The 23,884-nt window shown below is 37.1% G+C and overlaps 1 protein-coding gene across 3 annotated transcripts in view; it reads left to right on the top strand.

The window, feature by feature from the left end:
• The window catches only part of Ltbp1 (latent transforming growth factor beta binding protein 1), a 389,795-nt gene that overhangs the window by 78,345 nt on the left and 287,566 nt on the right, over nt 1-23,884 (top strand). The window lies entirely within an intron of this gene.

The following is a 23,884-nucleotide window of genomic DNA, read 5'->3' as shown; positions in this document are numbered from 1 at the left end:
ACCGCAAAAAAAAAAAAAAAAAAACCAACAAAAAAAACCCCACTTGTGTTTCAGGGAAAACATTTGTAAAATAAGTATATAAAAATAACTTTCATTGTATGTGATTTTTGTTTTGAAAACTAATACTGCATAATATGTAAAAATGCATATATGCATACTTAAAAATCTTGGAAACAGACTAAAATCTTTCAAACAAAGAGTTTTAAACCCAATAAAACATTTGTCAAAATGTAATATTTTTCAATTAGTTTGGGAGACTGACTGGGTGACATTAGGGAAAATGGAGAGTTACTAACTTTAGGAAAAATGTCTTTGAATAATTAGTGAATAAGATTGAAAAAGGAATGACCTTGATTTTGTAAGTACATATTTTTTAGATACTTCTTTTAGCTAGCTCTGAGATTAAATATTAAACGCACACTCAATTTGGAAATAAAACTTTTATATATCAAAGTGTTAAGCTAATTTTTTTAAAGTATGGAAACACATTTACTAATGTTGCAGTCAATGAGATATATACTTTTAGTAAGAACAAAAAGGATTAATGAAGCAAAATTATTTTAAAAATTAATTTTTATCTGTCTTCTAAGTTTGTTTTTGAACATATTTTGCATTGCATGCTATAGTATTATATTTTGTTATATGTATTACAAAAATATTATATATTACCAGTAAATATACTTATTTATTTATTTGGCACTGGGAATTGAACCCAGAGGTGCTTAACTATGAAGCCACATCCCCAGTCCTTTTTATTTATTTATTTTATTTTCAGACAGTGCCTTGCTAAGTTGATGAGGCTCTTCTTAAACTTGCAATCCTCCTGCCTCATCCTCCCAAGTCTCTGGGATTACAGGTGTGCACCATTGTGCCCAGTTTGTAACAAATGAATACAGTATAACATGTATATAGATTATGAATATATGTTGGTGATTAAGTTTTTATTTTTTGCAAATATAGCACATGATAAAATAGGTAGGAGGCCTTTGGTCTGTAGAAGTAAAACTGCTGGGAAGTTTTTTTACAAAATCATCTTGGTTTCTGTTTCAGTCAGTTTTTTAGAGGAAGAAAGTTTATTTGGACCCCATGATTTTAGAGGTCTCAGTTCTTTGATTGCTGACTCCATTGCTCTGGGCCCAATGTGAGGCAGAACGTCATGGAGCAAGAGTGAGGAGGAAATCAGCTCAGGACATGGCAATCAGAAAGCAGAGAGAGCTCTGCTTACCAGAAAGAAAATATATACCCTAAAGACATGCCCCCAGGGACCCACCTCCTTCCAACACACCCTGCCTTCCTATAGTTTCCACCTGGTTAATCCCTATTAGTGTAATAATGGACCAATTTGGTTAAGGCTGTCATAACCCAATCATTTCACCTCTAAACTTTCTTGCATGTCTCACATATGAGCTTTTGGGGGACACATAATATATAAACCATAAGAGTCTCTGAGGGGTTGAAGGATTCCATATTTTCCATTTTGTAATGATGGCAACAGAGATGAAAGAAGAGGAAGGGGTTGCAGCAGAGCTGGTAGATCAGGGGAGGGCTCTGTTCTTCTATGTGTTCTGGGTGGGGGGCGGGTTCTACCAGGGCTGGGCCAGGATGGGAGCTTTTACTGAAGGAGGCAGGACTTGCCTGCCTGGAGGGAAGGAAGAGGCACTGTAGAGGTGCTACTCAGCCTGTATGGTTTCAAACTCTGTTAGCAGTGGTTTTGATCGTAAATTTTGTCTTCAGAGCAGCACTGTTCAATAGAAGTATTATGGGAGGCACGTAGGTAATCTGAGAATTTTTAGTGGCCATGTTAAAAAAAAAGGTGAAAAGAAACAGGTGGAATTTTTAGTATATTTTATTGAATACCAGACATCTAAAATATTATCATTTCATCATATAGTCAATGTAAAATATTTGATATTCTTTTGTCCCCCTTGGTAAGTCTTCAAAACCAGTATATAGTTCACACCTACAGTGTGTGTCTGTTTGACTCGCCCTATTCCCAGTGTACATTAACTACTGTGTCTGATGTCTACTGTGTTGATAGTGTAGCTTTAGAACATACACTCAATAAGAAGTACTATAGCAAAGCCAGAAGAGACCTAGAGATCATACAATAAATGAACTGTCACAGCTAGCTGTATGGAGCCCCATAGGGACCCTAGGTTGGGGACAGAAGAGGAAGAGCAAGCTGGCTTTCAGGCACATCTGTCCATTCTCTGCCAAAGCCACTGCGTATTGTTTGCTCTATAATTTTACATTCTGCCCAAGATGGTGACTTAAGAAATGATTCTGAACAATTTTAACACTTGAAAGCTGATCCACTTCCTTCATCTTACGAATGAAGAAATAGAAGCCTAGAGATGTTATATCACTTGGTGAAGGTCACCTTCATCAATAAAAGCATTCCTACCTTTAATTTAAAGTGGAGTCTGATGTATATTAAGACTACAGAATAGTAAACTAACTTGAGCACTTTGTTGGTGAGGTGTGTACCAATTCTTGGAATCTTGGAATTTTCTCCATGAGGAGGAAGATTCTGATGCTACTGTCCAGCTTTTGACATCCACCTACAAACAAGAAGTTCCTCTGCATGTGCCGTCACAGGATACCTGTGAATCTATGTTGTAACCTGAATATGCCACCTGTGATGTGTGAGAGCTTTGGTCTAGGGAAAGCCCTGGACCTGGGATCAGAACACTGTGTTCAGGTTTCTACTTTGCTCTATCCTGACTTTATCATCTTCATAAGTCAATGAACCTCTCAATTAGGTTCAATCAGCTAGGGGATGAGCATCATTCTTTGCTACAGTGTGATTGTGAAGCTTGGTGAGTTAGGCAGAGGGGAATGCTGTAGGAACTGAAGCCTCTGCAGCCTCACTGAGTGAAGGTCCACTGAGTTGAGAGGCAGTTGGGCCACCAGGTCCATTCTGACTGTGGTGGTGCTGCCCCAACTAAGATTGTGAATTCTCTGGGTGTAACTGTTAAGTATTTGCATTGAACCTGAGCACCATTCAGACCTGGATCTTGTTTCTGATGGTCAGTTGCTCTCCAGGATAATCTTGAGTTCCCAAAGCTTGTGTAGCCAAGTTGTGTGATGTGTGCCAAGCTGCTGTGATATGTGCCAAACTGGCCTCCTGTGTGGTATGCCGAGGTCCCTGAGATGCTGGTGACTCATAATCAAAAGCCATTTTATTTCTGCTCCCACGTCTTACTAAGTCTGTTAGGCTTATAACCACTCTAATTCTTGAAGGTCTATCAGTTCTTCCTAAGAAATGTAGAACCCAAAGAAAGACATAGGCACATATTTTCATTTCTTTTTAAAATGACTATGTACCACTTCTTCTTATAATGAAGACAACACAAGCTGGTGGAATTTTAAGCAGATATATATGCAATGCTGGGCATCAGCTTTACATGTCTTAGTCTATTTTTATAATTACTGACGTCAGAGGTGCAGCCTAGTCTCAGACCTGTGTCTTAGGTGACAAGCTGATGAGGGCTTCCTTGTGCTTCTTCTGCCCAGAGAAAGGCACTGCAGGTAGGAGGAAGGCAGCTTTCTGGGTGTTCAGTGGAGGGCCATGTAATATGACCATTGCTATTAAGAATACCCATGAGCTCTTGTATTACGAAGTTTAATAATTGCCAAGTACATGGGTACATAGTATTTGAAAATTTAGGGGAAATGAATATTTGGTGATATGTTGATTCTCTGAAAGAAGTGTCTTTTAATGTTTACTTTTCTTAATTGTGAACCAATTTTAATATTCATAGCTAGCTAAGATTAATTAGATTAAACATTAGCTATGCAAAAGTGAATGAGTCATTATTATTGAAAGGTTGGAGAAAATGGTTTTTAAAAATTGTGTATAGCATCTATTATTAACACATGAGTGAGTCTAGGGACTTGATTATTTGGCAACTATTTTCTTTATTGGCAATAAGTTTGGTCTTAAAGAACCATGTAGACCCAGGATACAGTGCAAAGTGAAGAGAATTGTAATGCAAAGGGAAATTGGTTTATTGAGGAGATAGTGAAGAAATGGTTTTGTTTAATTTTTATCATCATTTTGTAAGTATGGTGATATATCTTGATCAAATTCCATGATTTTTAAGTCATTTTCAATTTTAAAACTCCAGTCTCACATTGGATGAAAAACTTCCCTCTTTCTTACTCTAACTGTTGAGGGTTGGAGTTTGAGGGAATGGAGGGAAGAAGTGATACACAGTTTACTCTTTAATAAGTCTTGGAGACTGGGGTAGGGAGGAGAGATGTTTAAGATACAAGTATCCATTGGTGGTATCTATGGGCAGCAGCACAGCTGCTTTAAGTGATATCTATGGGAGGCATCTGTAGGACACAGCAGGAAAGCTCAAGGTGTTTTAATATTACCTGGGATGGGCTCAACTATGCTTAACAAATAAAATTCTAACATGGCTTTAGACATCCATTCATAGTCGAGTGTGGCATAGTTGCCCACCATGACGGCTTTCCTCCAACAGTGAACCAAAGGCCCCAGTTTCTTCCATATTGCAATTTCTCATCTTCTAGTTTCATTACCTCCAGCTCTGAATTTGGGAGATATATAGAGCTTGGCAGCTCACACCCACTCTTTTTTTTTTTTTTTTTGACAGCAGTTTTAATATGCCATGCATTCTCCGCTTTAAAGTGTACAGTTCACTGATTTCCAGTATATTCACAGAGTTGTCTCATATTATACTTGCTTTCCTATAACTAGAAGTATAAAGTTGCTTTTACTCAACATTTCCATTGGGATGAATGTAATTGTTGGACCTAATCTAACTTCAGGAAAGCTGGAAATGGAGTCCTCCTATGTGCCCAGGAAGGAAAACAAAAGCAAAATCCCACTATGATGAACACCTCCCACTGTCACTGTCCCACTCATTTCTTCTTGACTCATTGGAAGGGCACTGTTCTTGGCCCTATAGTTGATGGGAGTGTAGGCTCTGCTTCGTACTGCTCCCATATCTGATTCTGCCATGTTATCCTACTTTTCTTCTCTGATGCTCAGACAGGTGTGGGGGTTGAGTTGGGGAAGACAGAGGCCTAGATTAACTGCTAAAGTGCTCATCTGATTGGGGAACAAATGCTGCTCTCTCCTTGTCATGGGAATCCCAGATTCTTCAAGGGGGTCTCTCTGAGGGCCTTCCCTAACTTCTCTCACAGGAGGATATGACTCTCCACAAGATCATTAATTTCAAGACTCGTTTGCTTTCTTATGCTATTCTCCATCATTTGGGCCTGAGGTTATAGGTGGTGGAGGTCCAAGTATATTATAGATACTGCATTGGGGAAAGTTTAGTTTTTATGGAATATGGGAGCATTTTCTTTTATAATTCCATAAAATAATGAATTACTATGAAATGGTGGTTTAAAATTATGAATGTATCACTTATAATCATTTTTCTATTGGGAATATCCATAGAATTCTAGACTGTTTCTTTTATTGAACATGCATAAAAATTCCTTGGATTACTGGCACCTGATTTATTTGAATAAGTTAATATTGAGTCTGAGTCATCATATAATAACTTTTACTGTAAATGTTTAAAGCATTTGGATTAATATTACTATATTAATAAACTTTATTTTGGAATAACTTTAGATTTATAGAAAAGTTACAAAGATAACACAGGGGGTTCCAATATGCCTGTCATCCTGTTTCTCCTCATGTTAACATCTTGTATTACCGTGTACGTTTGTCACAACTAAGAAGTTTAACTTAGTTTTGTGTTACCTTGGGGTAGTATTTCTAACTAAATTATGCATGTTATTCTGATTTCACTGGTTTTTTTTGCTAATGGCCCTGTTCTAGTCCAGGATCCAATTTGGATACCACTGTGCATTTTGTTATGTCTACTACAATCTGTGACAGTTTCTCTATCTTCCCTTCTTTTTAAGACCTTGACCTTTAGAAAGTTTTTGGAAGTCTCTCAATTGGGTTTATTTATTGATGCTTTGTCATAATTAGATTGGCTTCTGGATTCTGGTGAAGGGCAAAGGTGAAGTACCATTCTCAACAGTCATGCCTGAGACTATATGATATCAACATAATTTATCACCAGAGATTTTAATCTTGACCATTTGGTTAAGATAGGTTTGCCAGCTTTTTCCACTGCAAAATTATTGTTTTCCCTTTCTACAATATTTTCTTTGGAAGCAAATCACTAAGCATACACTCAGGGAGAAGGAAATTAAGCTCTGCATCTGAAGGGTGGAAAGTATTTTCATTATTGTATTTTATATTTATATTATATTTTACTATATTAATATTATATTTTATATATTATATTTATGTATTATATTATTATATATTATGTTATTATATTATTTGGAATTTGTCAGGAGACTATGTCCCTTCTACCCCATTTATTTATTAAATTTTTTATATTTTACCTTCATTTATTTTATTCTTTGGGTTATATTATCATTTATTTTGTTGCTCGAATTGTCCCACCTTTGGCCTGTGGGAGCTTTTTCAGGTTGACTCTTGAGTCAAAAAAAAAAAAATTATATATAAATAAATAAAAAAAAACCTTGTTTTTTAAAAAAATTATTTATTTTGGTTAGGTATATATGACAGCAGAATGCATTTTGGTCCATTGTACATAATTGCAGCACAAGTATACATTTCTATGGTTGTACACTATGTAGTGTCACACCATATGCATGGTCATACACGTACCTAGGGTAATGAGGTCCATCTTATTTCACCATCTTTCCTGCCCTCATGCACCCTCCCATCCCTCCCTTCCCTTTGCCCTAAGTTCCTCCATTTTCCCCATGCCTCACCCTCCCTGTTATGGATCAACATCCACTTATCAGAGAGAACTGGTTTGGAAGACCTTAATTTTTAAAGCAGTTTTAAATTAACAGCAAAATTGAGAGGAAGGCACAGAGATTTTACATACTCCCTCCCCCCATATGGGTCTGGCATCACCCATTACCAACATCCCCCATCAGCTGGTATATTGGCTGTATTTGATGACCCAACCTTGAATCGTTATAGTCATGCCAAGTCCACTTTTTACATTAAGGTTCTCTCTTGGTGGTGCACATTCTATGCATTTCACACTTCTAAAACAGTGTGATCCCACCATGGTAGTATCATATAGACTGTGTTCACTGCTCTAAAAATTCTCTGTGCTCCCTGTATTCATAAGAAGTTAGAAAACCAGGAAGGTCTCTGTCCTTGGTTTCCAGTTACTTTGGCCTAAAATAAATTGAGACTTTTCCATGTTCTCCAAGTGATATAAGACAGTATAATCTTTCTAAATCAGTAATAACTATAAGAAATATAGATAATTTTGCCAATATTTATAAAATTGAGCATTTAGTAATGGAATATATATATCATTAAAATTCAATGATTAATAATGAAATTGTTGCATTATTATTTTATAGAGAAAGACATTGATGATGGGTTAGAGGCTAAAAGGAAATGAAAAGCCATTTATCCTACCTCCTTTATTTTATAGATGAGGAACCAAAGCTTCTCATCTATAAAATAGAGATCTGCCTGAGCAAAGCCAGGCCAAAACTCATCTAATGTTTCCCAAACATAGTACTTAAACAAATGAAGCAGTCAAGGTAGCCTTGCTTTTGTTATTTTTCTCTTCTGTTTATACAAATGAATATTCTGAAATATTTTCCAGATATGTCATCATAATTGATATGAAGATTTTTGTGGGAAGTTCAATGATATCTACTTTCTTCTTACATTTACGATTTGGGTTGATAGTTTGTATTAGCCGCACATAAAACAGTTTATTGAATTTCACATTTTGATATGATTTTTGGCACAGAAAAACAATTTTTCTCAGGCTTTTTGGGTTATATTTTTTGATTCTAGAAATTCTGTTTAAGTCATACTCATTTAATTGCTTTTATTTTTGAGAATGGCAGCTTAAAATACTAGTAGCAGGAGAAAAAGCATTGCTTTTTAAGCTCAAAAAGTGCAGAATTTGATATGTGTGCAATGAAATGATAATATCACAAGGCAAAGATGAGAAATATGTGGGGCCAATTTGTTAATTTTAACTGGGGTTTGTATAAATGTGGGCATTTGTCTTTGTTATTTCACGGCCACACACGTGATGCCACTAGGAGTTATCCTTATCCTTATAAGTGATCATCATTAAATTAAGTTTGTCTTTTAGGAACAGGAGGAGGAGAGCGATGTGGATTTTACCTTTAAAAGGCAACATTAGGTTGTGCTACATTTAAGAAGTGGTTTTTGCCTGTGCCCATAAAAAGCTATACCATTATGTTGATGGATTTGCTATGTTGTGTCCTATTAAGTATAAAATGTGACTATATATTTTGGATTCCAGGGTCTTTTCTGGTTTGTTGAGCACACTGGAGCTTAAGATGATGATTTAAATTAGTTTTAATGTACTTGGGTAATCAAGCATACAGTGCTTTGAAGCCACTAACCGAGAAAAAAGAAGAGAGCTATTTCAGCCTTCCCTAGTAATGAGACCCATAAATCAAAAGAATGAACATGGAACTTCAAGTGAGCCTTGGGATCTAATTTCAAACACCTTAAAGGGACTTCTTTTTTTGGTTCAGGCTTGCTATGACCATGCTGCCCAGAGTAAGGGCTAAACTGAAAAAAAAAAAACAATCAGATATGAAACAGTGAACCTCTATAGCACTAAAACAACTGAGTCGAACGCTCTCGATTTAGCCTTCAGATGGAGATCTTGCAGTTGGGAAGTCTGGGTCTTCAGAAGTGGAAATGTGCAGAGATATATTCACATAAAGCATACACATGTTCAGATACTAAATACCTGTTATCTAAGGCAATTGTAGGTTAGATATGCAAGAGGGAGAATTCTTTCCACTCAGTACGCAAAGGACTTTTCAAAGGAACTCTGGTGCATAAAAACTTTAAGCATAAAAGACTAGACTTCAGGTAGATATATAGTGAAAAGGAAGACAAGCTGTTTTTAGAACTTTGGCAGGCAGACTAGACTTTCAGTTAGTGAAAGGAAAGGAAGAAAATTGGCAAAAGAAGACTGGATTACCAGATCAGGTTCTTCTAGATGCTGTTGGTTCGGGCAGTATTAGGAATTCTTCATAGGGCCTCTCTTGGAGGCCGACTTTGGACTGCGCACATGGTCCTATTTTTAAACTGCAGACTCCATTTCACTCCCACATATTTTACCCTCTACCGTTCAAGTGCTAAAACCAGGGATTATTTTAAGTTAGTTTACATTCATTGCAGGCTGGGATGAGAGTGTAGGATTCTGAAATTGTGTACAATGTGGGTTGAGAGGAAATAAATGTGGAGAGGCTAAATGATAATGACGATATGGATCTTTTCCTTTTAATTTTCTCTCTTTAACACTCACTAGAATCCTACAAAATGCAAAGGTATTTGGCCATATCTGTAGGAATATTTGCATTCAGGATAGTTTATTTTTATTTTAGTTCTATGTTGTTTTTGATTAACTGTGGGGATAATTCAACCAAGGGGATGATTACTTTGCTGTTTAGGGCTGTACTTACATCATTTGGGGGTGTGGATGTGAGATGGCAATGGGGGTGGGCATAGAGAGGGAGGGAGGGAACTTGAAAGTGCTGTTGGCTGCACATTGAATTTAAAATTAAAAAAATATTTTTGTGTGTGTGTTTGTGTGGCAAAAAATGGAAGAGAGAGAGAGAATGAATTATTTTCTTATTCAAAAGAAAATGAGAGTGTCAGAAGGGTTGCTGGTTTTTAAACCCCAAAAGCACAATGTATACCTTTTTTTAAAACTGATGTTTTATAATTGGAATTTTCTTATTCAGTAGCCTTTTAAGAAAATTTTACTTTCACAAAATCTATCCTGAAATACTTCTAGTAGCTGGTGAACAAATCAAAACCAAAGCTCATTGTAGGCAAGTGCTCAATTTTACCAGATCAGGTGGTAGAACAATAGCAAAGGTCAAAAACACTGGTCAGTTTCAATCCCAGCACCTCGTTAAACTTAAGTTTCTTTGAACTTAACTTTCTTAGGTTGTAACTTTTGATAGCTATAACCCATATCAGTAGCAGCTTTTTGGAATTCTCAATTATTATTATTGTTTTTTGCAGTGCTAAGACTTGAACCTGGACCTTAGTGTATGCTAGGCAAACACTCTACCACTGAGCCACATCCCTAGCCCATCAAGAAAACAGGAAACAGAGTCTTTGGACACTGTACTATCTTTGGTTAATTTCAGACAATTCATATCTCAATATTCATTCTTCCAGTCCATGAACTCATACATCTCCATATATGTTTATGTTCCATAGTTCTCAGTATATAGCTTTTGTACATCTTTTGTTGAACGTGTTTCTGAGTATTGTAGACTTCTTGATGCTGTGTAAATAAAATGGATTTCAACTGAATCTTAAAATTGTTTGCCATTAATATAGAAATACTTACATTTGATTTATGTTCAGTGACCTCGTAGCCTGTAAGTTGGCTGAATTTACACATCTTTCTTGTAGTTCTTAAGAATTTCACAGTGGATTGAGATTTTGTCCGGCTTGCAAGTTAACATGTTAGCTTGTCCCATGTATGCTGACAGAAGATAAAAGTATCCCGTGTCAGACTCAATCTAATTGTTTCTGATGTCATTATTTGGCCAAATTAGAAGTTCAATAAATGTCAGTTTTCTTCCTGGTTTCTTCTTTTTAGTTTCCAGCTCTTGTAACTCAGTATGTAGAAGAATTTAAATCCCTTGGTTTGGGACTGAAGGTAATCAAGTGCCCCTTATTCTTACCAATGTTCCAAGTGTTCCAAGACAAAGATGTTTTCTTCTCTCACAGAGCCTGGCTGACTTTCTTATCAATAAGGGGAATTCCCCAACACCAACAAAGATAAACAAAGATGGGCATTTGGCTCAAGTCTCTTGAAGATTTCAGTAGCAAAGCCTGAGCTTTGATGATGTGGATTCCCAGTGATCCTTAAGTCCCCTGGGGGAATGCAAAGTAGCCCAGGTAGATGCCATTCACTCAGGGACTTTGTGTCCCAGTTGAAAAACCTTTGCATTCTTTAAAAAGGGCTGCTAGCATCAGGGAAATGCAAAGCAAAATTGCACTAAGATTTTCTCTCTCTCCAGTCAGAATGGCAGTGATTAAGAATACAAACAGTAATAAATGCTGGCGAGGATGTGGGAGAAAGTTACACTTATACACTGTTGGTGGGACTGCAGCCTAGTACAACCACTCTGGAAAGCAGTATGGAGATTCCTCAAAAAACTAGATGAAGCCACCATAGGATCCACCTATCCCACTCTTTGGTATTTTTCTAAAAGAACTAAAATCAGCATACTATATAGATATAGCCACTTAAGTGTTTATAGCAGTACAAGTCACAAGAGCTGCCTGTTGGTAGATGAATGGATTAAGAAATTGTGATATAGATAAACAGTCGAGGTTTTAGCCACAAGGAAGAATGAAATTGTGGCATTTGCTGGTAAATGGATGGAAATGGACAAATAAATGAAATAAGCCAGACTTAGAAACTCAAAGATTGAATTTCATCTCATGTGGAAGCTAGAATAAAATAAGGGAAAGGAGGCAGGAAGGATACGATAGTGTAAAGATACAGAAAAGATCAATAGTGTAGAAGGAGGAGATCTAGAGGCAGAGTGGAGGGATGGGAAGGGGGGCAATGTGGAATGAATTCTTAAAAAGTCATGTTATGTGCATATATAAATATACCACAGGGAATTTCGTCTTTATGTATAAGTAAAAAGAACCAATTAAATATAAATAAATAGATGAGCAAAAGGAAGTCTAGGAGAGCAGAGGAAGGAGAACAGGGGGAGGGGAGGAAGAATGGAGAAAGTGGGGGATCAGGAATTGAAATTGAATTCCATACATGTATGATTTTGTTGGGATGAACCCAATTACTATGTCTAACTATGATGCTCTTGTTAAAAAACATGTCGCTTAGCAAACCTGGCCTAACATTTGCTCCAGAGGGTGATGTCATTTTCATTTTTTCTGAATAGCAAAAGAATCTTTCCTTTGCTCTAGATAGACACACCTTTATCTTAGGCCTTGGAAAGACAGTCTATGAGAAAAGCTGATGAAGACACTCAGAAATACAGGAGGCATGTGAAGATTTGTTCTGTAACTTACTAGGAGTTTCTTCTTAATTATGTCATATCAAATGTAGTCAGTTTTACTTTATTTCCAACACATACCTCCCTTTTCTTTTGCTATATTATACTCACAGCTCTACTACAGTATGAAATAGAAGCAGGAAGAATGATCATTTTTGCCTTTTTTCCCCCTGAGATAAATTATAGGTTTGTTTTAGAGGAGAGAATTTTTTAAATATCCCTAATTTGATGAGTGTTTTAATCACGAATGATTTTTCTACATATATTGTGATCATCATATTTTTATTATTTTACTCTATTAATATGGTTAATTACTTTGGTTAACTTTCAAATGTTAAACCAACATTATATTCCTGGGATAGATCGCCCTTGGGCAGACTGTATTACCCTTGTTATAGATTATGAATTTGATTAGCTGATACTTTGTAAAGGGTTTTTCCACTTATATATTTTCCACTTATACTGTTTTTTTAGGTTTTGGTATCAGTTATGCTAACTTCATAAAAGAATTTGGGAGTGTTTCTTCTTCCTTTATATATTTTAAAAGTTTTTTTTTAAATTGTATTTTTATTTGTAGGTGGACATAATACTTTTATTTATTTATTTTAAATATATATATACACACACATATATATGTAGGAGCTCTTTTTCATGGGCAGTGAAGTGAAACATGCCTTCTTCCTATCTTAAGGATAATAATTGACTGATTCAAATTTCAGTGCCTTAGGTAAAGTGTTGTTGTATACAGTGTGCTTTTTTGTTTACATGTTGTCCATATCCAGGGCAGAATTGAGGAGTTGAGACAGAGGTGGAATATAGCTCTTTTGTCACTTTGCACTGCTCCTTGACATGCCAGGAGTCAATAATGCAGTTATAACCTGTGTATGTATCATCACCTTAAAATGACATGAGCTTATTTTTTTTTATTGTTATTATTGGTGCATATCCTTTTGTTTGGGGCGGGGGCCGTGTACCGGGGATTGAACTCAGAGGCACTCAACCTCTGAGCCACATCCCTAGCCCTATTTTTTTTTATATATATATATTTTTAAATTTAGAGACAGGGTCTCACTGAGTTGCTTAGTGCCTCATTGTTCTTTTTTAATTTCTTTAGTACTAAGGATTGAACCCAGGGATGTTTTATCATTGAGCTATGTCCCTTACATTCCTGGTCCTTTTTATTTTTTATCTAGAGGCAGGGTCTCGCTAAATTGCTTGGGGCCTTGCTAAGTTGCTGTGGTTAGCCTTGAATTTGTGATCCTCCTGTCTTAGATTCCCGAGTCACTGGGATTATAGGTGTGCACCGTGTGCTTGGCTGATGCGTGTTCTTGATTTCAAAACAAGAAAAGAGAAAAACAGTTTTCAAATGTCCTACTTTACAGGCATGGGGGAGTTTGAGTTGTTTTGTTTTTGAATTAGATAGCAAAGCATTGTGTTTATTGTATAATGAGACTCTGACTGTGCTAAAAGAAATATGCATCATCAAACTAACATCACAATATTCCAGGAAACCAATGGTGAAAAATTAAAAAAATCTACAACTGAATATCTTATTATAGAAGAATTTCTTTACAAAGATAAAAAGTGAAAGTAATACTGCAATTAAAATAAGTGACTCCTTTGTTAGCCAAGCCAGGAAAGCCATTTATTGATGGCAAGCTGATTAAATCATATTTGATGGCAGCAGCTGAAGAAATGTGTTCAGAAATACAATATTGTTTAAAACTATTAACCCTTAGTAGAGAAGAATTGCTGGAGTTGTTGAGGATGTTAGGCCCAATGTCATTGGTTAATTAATGTAAACTGAATGAATTTCCCTGGTTGTTGATTGGTCAATAAATATTACCAATATTGCTAAATTATTGTTTTCCTTCTCTCTCTTTGTGGTGCTGAGAATCAAACCCAAGGTTGCACATGTTCAGCAAGTGCTCTACCACTGAGGGATCAATGTAGAGCTTTTAAGTGACTGGAAAGTTAGGTTTCATGAAGGTAGAATAGCTATAAGTGAGGATGTTTTCAAAGAAATCACAAAAACATGAATCTAATATAATTTGAAGTAGAATCTATTAAGATGGTTTATAACTGATTATGATAAAAACATGGGGAATAGAAAAGACTTGTTAGATAGGTTTACAAAGCTTGTGAAAATTTAAGGTATTTATAAGATATATGGATATTTTTTGTTTTTATCACCAGGTACTTAGATTGTGTGTGTGTGTGTGTGTGTGTGTGTGTATGGATGGATGGATGGATGGATGGATATATTTAGATTGGGGTCAGCAAACCCTGCCAACTCCCTATTTTAAATATAAATAAATAAATATATGTATATGTATATACTACATACATGTATATTTATTTATATCAGGGTGAATTTTAAAATTTTTGATCAAATAAACTGCCTTTAGCCACTATTATTAAATATTAAGTAGCTTTGGAAACTAGATTTTTTTTTTTGCTGCACAATTGGTAATGAATTTAACATAAAACTATAAGACAAAACAGGGCTTAACTTAATATTACAAAATTTATATTATATATTGAGTAACATTGTTTGAATCACTAGTAATGTCAAGCTTCTTTATACGCTTCCCATGCCATCAAAAATTTTGAGAGTTCTGTTCCCAAACCAATTTGTAGTAAATAGATTTTCTAAACTCAAGCTAAGTACTAGCAGTGCTTTTTGGAACTCAATGTAAGTACAAAGAAAAATTCACATTTCAGAATCCTTTAACTGTGCAGTTGAGGAGTTTCCACCTTATTTTAATTTCAAGGAAAATATCTGAAGTATAGTAACATGCTAAAAGGAAAATATCAAAGAGAAGAATCTAATAGAAATTCTTCATTGTCATCTAAGAGAGGTATGTACTTAATTAAAATCATGCTCATGGATATCATTTTTGGTAGTAACTATTTATGTGAAAATACATTTTCAAAGATTAAATAGGTAAAATCACAGCACAAATCAACATTAACAGAAGAATATTTGTAATTCTATTCTTCTATTTTTAAATTTTTTTTAAAGAGAGAGAGAATTTTTTTAAATACTTATTATTTAGTTTTCGGCAGACATAACATCTTTCTTTGTATGTGGTGCTGAGGATCGAACCCGGGCCACACGCATGCCAGGCGAGCGTGCTACGCTTGAGCCACATCCCCAGCCCCTTATTTTTAATTTTTTTTTGGTGTGTAAACATGTTTTTATTTCTCTAGAATACATGCCCATGACTAGGAATAGAATTGCTAGGTTATATGGTAGTTGCATACTTAGCTTTTGTTTTTGTTTTTGTTTTCTTTTTAGGTCAGTTTTAGGTTCACGGCCAGACTGAGGAGAGGTTAAGAGATATCTGATATACTTTCTACTCTGACATATGCATAGTTTCTCCATTATATACATCCACCACTAGAGTGGCACATTTGTTACAATTGGTGAACCTATACTGACATATCATAAATCATGCAAAGTTCATAATTTATATAGGGTTGATTCTGGATGCTGTATATTTTATGGGTTTGGAAAAATTAGGACATATTCTAAAAGAATCATCTGTGTTCCGTTGTCCATCCTTCTCTCTTCCCTAACCCTTGGTAAACACTGATATATTCACAATTTCTATGTTTACAATTGATTTTGATGACAGGTAATATTAACTTTGAGCCCCCAAAAAGCAAATTTTTATTTTCCCCAAATATCATTCTTCATATTAGGAGGCTTGTATTACAAATAATTGTACTTTGACAAACTTAAAATTTAAAAAAAACTGCTTATAATAACAATGACAAATTTGTGGGAAATTATTTCTTTCGTTATTTAAGTACCTATATAATAGCATCAATACTGCCTCTTGGTCTGCTTAAATATATACTCTATGGCCCTTTATTGAAAAGGTTTGTTAACCTCTGATTTATATCAATGTTTGATTATTCTAACTGTCCTTATTCAGGGAATGAATGTTTTCAGGTCTTGATAAAGGTCTATTTCAAAAACCAATGGTTGTGAGGGGAATTTTGTTTGAAGCCTAGGTTCTTTTACCCTGAAATTTACTCTCATTTAGAGTTGTCTCCTGAGCTGGGGGTGTAGCATAGTGGTAGAGCAACTGGCCTAGTATGTGTGAGGCTCTAGGTTCAATCCCCAGCGCTGCAAGCCAAAAAGCCCAACCCAACCCAAGAAACACTCTCTTAAATTTTATTTATTTTATTCCTCTCCCTGTACTTATTAGGTAACCCGGGGACCTTGAGAGGACAGACTCTTTCAAGTTCTGTTTTCTGAAAACTTGCACTAAGGAGGAGGATGTCCATGGCTCTAACTCCTTCCTTCCCACTCTGTTGATATTCCCACCCCTCCAGTATGCTCCTATTCCTTCCATTCTTGGGAATATCTGTAGTCCCTCAATTCCCAAACCTTCCCATATCAAGTGCCCATTCTTCTCATTCCCTCTGGACAGTCCCCTTTGGTTTGGAAGGTGGTGTTATCTTCTAAGGAGACAGGGAAGTCACATGGCCTTTCCCTCAGTTTGTCCTCTTTCCTCAGGTGTGTCTGAGCAGAGAGGAGTAAGATTACTCTTCAGAACCTGAACTCCAGGTTGGCTGTGTATATGTGCACACATAGCTTGACCTTCTAGGTTGGGATTATACTCAGGCCTCATAGGTTTAGGTTCCTAGCACAGACATCTGCTCATAAACCAGTTTTCTGCTCAAAAAAGAAAACAGTGCAGTTTTAGTGTTTGCCCCTCCATTCCTCCTCTCTCCCCATTTCTTAACCACCATGAACACTGTCTTTACTATTTTGTGAAATATTAATTTCTCTGGCATATTTATGGAGGGCATGTGGGCACAGTGCTTCTCACTTGCTCAGAGTGCAGGACTCTGTTCAGGGAGCTCTCGACAGCTCACCGTCTGTAGGAAGCTCTGAGTATTTGGTCTGTTGATCATGTTGAAAAGTGAGCATCACTTTTGTGGGGAAGAAAATGACTCATGGATGTGACTTCACCATTGCCCTTATTTTAAACTTCTTACGGTGAAAGCATAACCCAATTCTAACAAAGATTTTCAGCCAGGGCTAGGCCTGCCTTTGACTCAGTGATGTGTCACGTTCTCTCTGCCGGAAATTCACATTCTTAACACCAGTCATCATGGTCCTGGCAAGAAACCTTTTGGAGAGGTATTGGTATTTGGTGGATTTATTTTTTTTTCCAGCTGCCCACGAAAAACAAACTCAGAAATATCTATGCTTTTTTTCTTTGAAAAGTTGGTTGGAATAGTTTGTCGTTTCTCCATCTGGACTTGTTTGTTGTTGCTCTGCCAAGGGAGTTTGCTTAGGGCCATGGTAAGGTGACTGTGGCCCTGAATGAAGGGTAAGATAAACTGGGGCAGCATGCCTTTGTGGGACTGTGGAACCTCGTAGCTGGTGTTAGTTGGTGGGTGGCTAGCCATGACTGGTGGCCACAGATCCTCACTTCAAGTGTGGCTTGGATTTGCTTAAAGAAGGCCTTTGAGTTCTTTAAGTGATGTCTGCCCAGTTACTCACCCAACTGGATAACTCTTTACTGTTCTGTGGTTTTGTGCCAAGAGAATGCCTGGGCTTGCCAGCCCACACTGGGACCTTCCCAGAAGCCCAAGGGCCACACCTCATTTGCAAGAATTGGAGTCCCTATTCCATTCTTCAGTTTATTCTTATGATTTATGAAAGAGGCAAGCTCTAACGGGCTCCTTTACTTCCAGTTCACAGATTCTGTGCAAGTGGCTTCTTGAAGGCAGGGTGTGCCTTTCTCGTGTGTTTCCCCATAGTGTTCAGTCAGAGGAGACCCCAGTAGAGGAGGCAGAGTGGAGTGGGGGAGTAAAGCTGTCTAGCAGTCAGGGGTCTAGATCAAGACTCCAGTTGACTACGGGCTGCAAGAGATGGGCTCTGATAGTTCATTTCTCTGGGCATCTCCTCTTCCTCTAATTACTAGTTTGAGTGAGAGATTCTCCAAAACAATGGGTTTTGCTCCTGCTATGCTTCAGACTAAAGCATGGGCTTTTTAGTCTTTAAACGTATATGATTGGACCATACCCTCAAAGTGAGGTTCAGCAGGTCTGGGAGGAGCTTGGAAAGCAGAATTTTTTTTTTCTTTTTCGCAAATTTCCTTGTAGCCAAGTTTGAGGACTCCTATTTGCAAATCTTCATGTCCTTTATGAATAAATATAACAGCTGACCAGATAAATATAACAATGGACCAGCAGAGACTTCACCCTGATTGTGGTGGAGTTAAGTGAACTTAACTCCACTTCCTAGACTGCTCCCTCACGTGGTTTTGGGTAGGTCTCAGTTCCTTGCTGGCTGTTTCCGAAGGCCTCATTTATACCTTATTATCTGAGTCTCTCCTTTAGGTAGCTGTGAAGCTAACTGGCTTCCCCAGAGTGAGCTGGAACACGGACAAAATGGAAACCACAGTCTTTTTGTAACTTAATCTCCAAGGTAGCATCCCATCATTTCCCCATATCTACTCATTGGAAATGAGGCACTTGATCTGCCTCATACCCAAGGGCATGTGATAATACAAGAGCCTTGAACACTAGGAGTTGGGAAACATTGGGAGTCATTTTAGAGAAGGCCCAGCAGAGCATGGAAAAGATGGACTAAAGAATGGGTTCTGGAGGAGGAGCAGGAATAGTGGGAAGGTCCGTGAAGAATCAAAAGGTAATGGTGGGGCTGGGCTGTAGCTTAGTGGTAGAGCATTTGCCTAGCGTGCTCAAGGTCTTGAGTTCAGTCCCCTGCACTGGAAGGAAAGAAAAATGAAAAAGAAAAAGGTAATGATAGAAGGACAGAATTCAGGTATAGGTAGGTAGTGATGTGGTAACAACTCATAATCTGGGGGGCTTAGAGTAACAGATTTATTTATTCTTCATGCAAATATTCATTGTAAGTAGCTTTGGGCTCTGTGCCATATAATCATTTCTGGGACACATCCATTGCAGGTCATTTGGGGATTCTTCTTCACATTGTTTCTTCTGGGACCCAAGCTGACAGAGCAATCATGATCTGAACTATTGCTGGTTGCCATGGCAAAGGGAAAAAGTTATGGAGAATCTTGCAGCAACTCTTCAAACTTCAAACTTCATCCCATGTTGTTTTCTTTCACATTTCATTGGTCAAGATATGTCATATGGAGCAGGGCATGGTGGTGCACACCTGTAGTCCCTGCAGCTCTGGAGGCTGAGATAGGAAGATCTTGAGTTCAAAGCCAGCCCCAGCAATGGCAAGGTGCTAAGTAACTTAGTGAGACCCTGTCTCTAAATATAATAGAAAATAGGGCTGGGGATGTGGCTCAGTGGTTGAGTGCCCCTGAGTTCAATCCCTGGTTTCCCCCCACCACAAAAAAAAAAAAAAAAAAGAGAGAGAGATATGTTATATGGCCTGTCGCCACTTTATAGGGGATGAGGATATGTATACATCATGTGTCCCAAGAGTAGAAATCCAGAGATACTTGACTGGCATTAATGACAACCCTGGGAGGAGCAGTCAGTATGTCACCTTATGCACAGGGGGCCAGCATTCCTACTGAACGTGGTATTTGAATTGGCAGCAACATGAGGTCATTGTTAATCCTCATTCTGGCCAGGGCATGGTTGTGAAGAGATGCCACATCCCCTGACTGTGGTGGAGTGAGGTGAATGGGAGATGAGAAGTTGGAGAGAGCTAGGAGGAAAAACTGTAGACATTTCTTATGAGGCAGGAAAGAAACTTGAATCACGGGTCTTTCCTCATTCTTTTTTAATTTAATCATTGAACAGTGTCATGGTACATTATTCGGTTTATTTACTGTGTATCAGGTACCTGCCAGCAGATTCTTCCTTACTTCTAATATACTTTCCATATTTATGCTTTGATAAGAATCTCAGAAATGATCAGTAGGAGTTGATTTGATTTTGTGTGCTCTTTTGATATTGCACTTAAGCAAGAAATTATAGTTTTTACAATTTTCCTCTTATGCCTAAATAAGGGAATTACAAGAACTATAAAGCTTTTTGAAGAAACCTACTATGCATCTGTTCTTTTTGTTGTTTTTATTAACCGTTTTGGAAGTTTGGAAATAATTAAATCTGATTCTGTATCTAAGTCTACTCTGAAACATCAGTTTTCCATTTTTACTGAGTTCAGTTTTTCAACCAATATGTGTAAGAGCACTTGGTAAATTATAAATTGATATGCAAATATAAGATTTTTTTTGACTAATTTCCCCATTAACTTTGGCCAAGTAGTAATGTTGTGCACATTTTATTTGTGAGCTAATGGTCTGAAGTCAAAACTGCACAATGGAGACATTGGTTATTGTCTTCAGAGAATTTAAAAAAAATGGATTTAGCATATTGTGGGTTGTCTTGAACAATAATTAGCAATTTAAATAATTGGCACTTCAGTAGCATTTAAGAATCAGTAGAGGATAAATAGAGCTGCAGGCAAGGGCCCTGCACAGCAATGATGGTTTTTGCCACCCCTTTCTTCCATTGCCAATACCTTTTCCACTTCCTTCTGCAGAACTTGCAGTAGATTCAGTTACCTCCCCTCAGCCCTGCACCAGAGAGAAGGATGGAAAGCGAGTCAGCATTACTTATATTCAAGGAGGCTCAGAAAAAGAATGATGTAGTGGCAGTAGAATTCCAAATAACAGAAAGGGGCCAGGGAAAGCTGATTTCTGAGCATCTTTCATGTTTTTCTTAGACACCTGCAGTTCTGTTTCTGCTAACCTTATGCAGAATGGCATAACATGTCAAGGAAAAATTAATTTTGAATCAAATCTTTTGAATTATCCCCACATGGCAGGGATTTGGTAACCTGTGAATAATTGAGATTTGGTATATGGATGATTAAAAAAATATTTGAGGCGGGGGGGGGGGTTTAAAATCTTCCAAAAAGTGAATATTGAGTATATATTTTGATTTATTCCTAAATTGACATTGCAGTATTTAAGGTTCAAAATTTAAAATTCAGTAAAGTTATTAGTATTATGATTGGAAAATAATGATCTTGAGATCTCTACAACAAACATTTACTTGACGGTCCTATCAAAGGAAGAGTGACATTATTCAGCTATGAGAATTATGCTGGAAATGTTTATGAAAAATTCCTTCTTACGTTTTGGCAAGATGCAAAAATGATAGGCTGTAAAACCAAACCTTTTAAAATGGCTTTATGTGTATTTGAACCAACATCTGACTTTGAAGTTACCCAACAGCATGTTACCAATTTACCTGTTTTATTGGGTGTTATTTTTTTTTCAGTGGGGGTTATTAAATCTAAGACTCCAAGTTAGTGATATAATCCATACTTCTTAGAACATGATGGTATTCTGACAAAAAGTCACTTCCAGGTGTATCTGAGTGAAATGCTTTAGCAGGCAAATCCTTCTATATTTTTTTTTTCTAATCGATACAATGCTTATTTTTCTAGGCATTGGATCTTTTTTTTAGATTATTATGTATGTTGTTCAGCTATTGAATTATTTGCACATGGAAGCAGGGAACCAATATTCTCTTATTTTCTAGTAATAAACCTCTTTAAGTTGTTGAAATTATTACTGCCTGTGTATAATATAGGAAAAAAAGTATCTAGAATATATTCAGGATTGTCTGTTTTGGCTATGAGTGGTTGGGAGAGGTGAGTCTGTTTTCATCCTCTGCCAGTGGAGATACATATTCCTCGCGCTAGGGAGGTGTTATTGGTCTCTGTTACATAGGGAAGACAAATTGTAAAAAGAGAATTCTAAAAGAGAACATGGTCAGCCCTGATAGTATAAGATGACCATATGGCTAATTGAGATGGATGTCATATATGCTTTCCAAACCCAAGTCCAGGATCCTGGGAAAATTGTTGCATTTCTGGATTAAATTCCTTCCTTGAGCTGGATGTGGATGCATGCCTGTAATTCCAGTGGCACAGGAGGCTGAGGCAGGAGGATCCAGAGTTCGAAGCCAGCCTTGGCAAGACGGAGGTACTAATCAACTCAGTGAGACCCTGTCTCTAAATAAAATATGAATAGGGCTGGGGATGTGGCTTGGTGGTCTAGTGCCCCTGAGTTCAATCCCTAGTACAAAAAAAAAAAAAAAAATTCTTTCCTTGAGTCTAGCTATAACCTGGACTCCAAACAATTACTCAGGGTGATACAGAACTTCTTCCATTTGCTAATTTGCTTTTGAAGAAGCATTATTCTCTAGTTTTGTTTTAAAACAACGTTGACATGTTCTGTTTTTAAAGAAAAGTCCTGTTGGGATTGCCATATAGGTAATACATATAAATTGTGTTCTTTTGAACTAGATTACTGTAGCATCCTTTTGGTGGATTAGTTTAGACAAGAGGTGTGTAATGTGGGTATTAGTTCACTGAAGAGAGGGAACCCAGCAGGAGGGGAAGCTGATAAATTCCCTGTTGTGGATTCTGTGGTTGAGTGACCTGCAGGAAGTTCATTCAGGTGGAGATGCAGTCGCAAATCCTCAGAGCTTGGAGGGAGCCCACATCTAGATGCATAAATTTTTTGTAACTGAAGCCTTGGAAATGGGTAAGGCGGCTCATTAATCATGAAATGTGATAACCACTGTAGAAGCAGCGTGAACTTTGTGTTAATCACTCCCCAAAGCAATATTTTTAAAGTGATATTAAGGGGTGGGAAAACAACCAACATTTTCTCTCAAAGGAAATGAGAAGGCTGCATCTTTGACCTCCCAAATAAATATGCTGGAGGGTAAAGGGGACATGATTTGAGTGAAGCAGCCATACAATTAGCACAGGCCTATAGATTTGAATTTTGAAGCAATTAGACCTGGCCTAAAATTAACCATGCTATTAGTAGAGTGAACAAGAATCAGTGACTGATGTTAAAGCCAAGCTCATTTTGATGGCATGGCTCTTTATGTCTGAGGAATAAATGTGGGAATAATTGTCAGAAAAAAAAAACTGGAGGAGCAATAAACATCCTTTATAGGCATGATTATTTTTAATTGAAAGCAAGATTACACAATAGTGTTTTTAATCTAATCTGATTTTATAGTCATAATTTAACCAAAGGTAAGCTTCAGTTTATTTTAATGAAATTCTATAATACATACTTACGTTTTAGAGTAGAATTAAGAGTAGTATATCCCTGAGCTGGAGTCAATTCAGCAAGGTGATTATTTTTGCCTCCTGTGGGATTGAGATAGAGCAATTATTTTTGCATTTTACCCTCATTTGTTTTCATTGTTTTCGCTGTGCTTCTTTTCCAGTTGATGTTCTAAACACTGTTCAACATTAATTGAGCACTTACTTTGCATCAGGGATAGGAAATACAAAGGCAGGTACGTGAGGGTGTTAGGCCTCATGGATCAAACATTCTGGGGAGGAGGCAGACGAATAAACCAGAGTCACAGAAAGGGGCAAGAAGTGCTGTGATGGAGGTCATCAGAGAGGAATGGGCGCCACAGGCGCAGGGGCAGAGGAAGGCTCCTGGATGCTTCCAGCTGTGTTGCACTAAAATAATGTATTGAGATCATAACAACTCATTTATTCAAACTGATCATAGGTCTTAAAATATTAGGAAAATCAGGCCATTTGAAGAATTAATAAAAAAATTACTATCACATTTGTAAATTCAGTGTTAGAAAGGATGCCTGTAAGATGAATGTTGGCTACTCAGGCATTTCCATTCTTACTGGTGACAAAATCTGGTCCTTTTGAGTGAAACTGTTCTAGGGATGAAGCATGGCCCTGTCAAGATGGATATAAAGGAGATATATATATATATATATATATATA

The sequence above is a fragment of the Marmota marmota genome, unplaced genomic scaffold (assembly GCF_001458135.2).
Source record: "Marmota marmota marmota unplaced genomic scaffold, marMar, whole genome shotgun sequence".
NCBI classification, from domain to species: Eukaryota; Metazoa; Chordata; class Mammalia; order Rodentia; family Sciuridae; genus Marmota; species Marmota marmota.
Note: the sequence above shows the minus strand (reverse complement) of the source record. Positions and strands in the feature narration are given on the sequence as shown.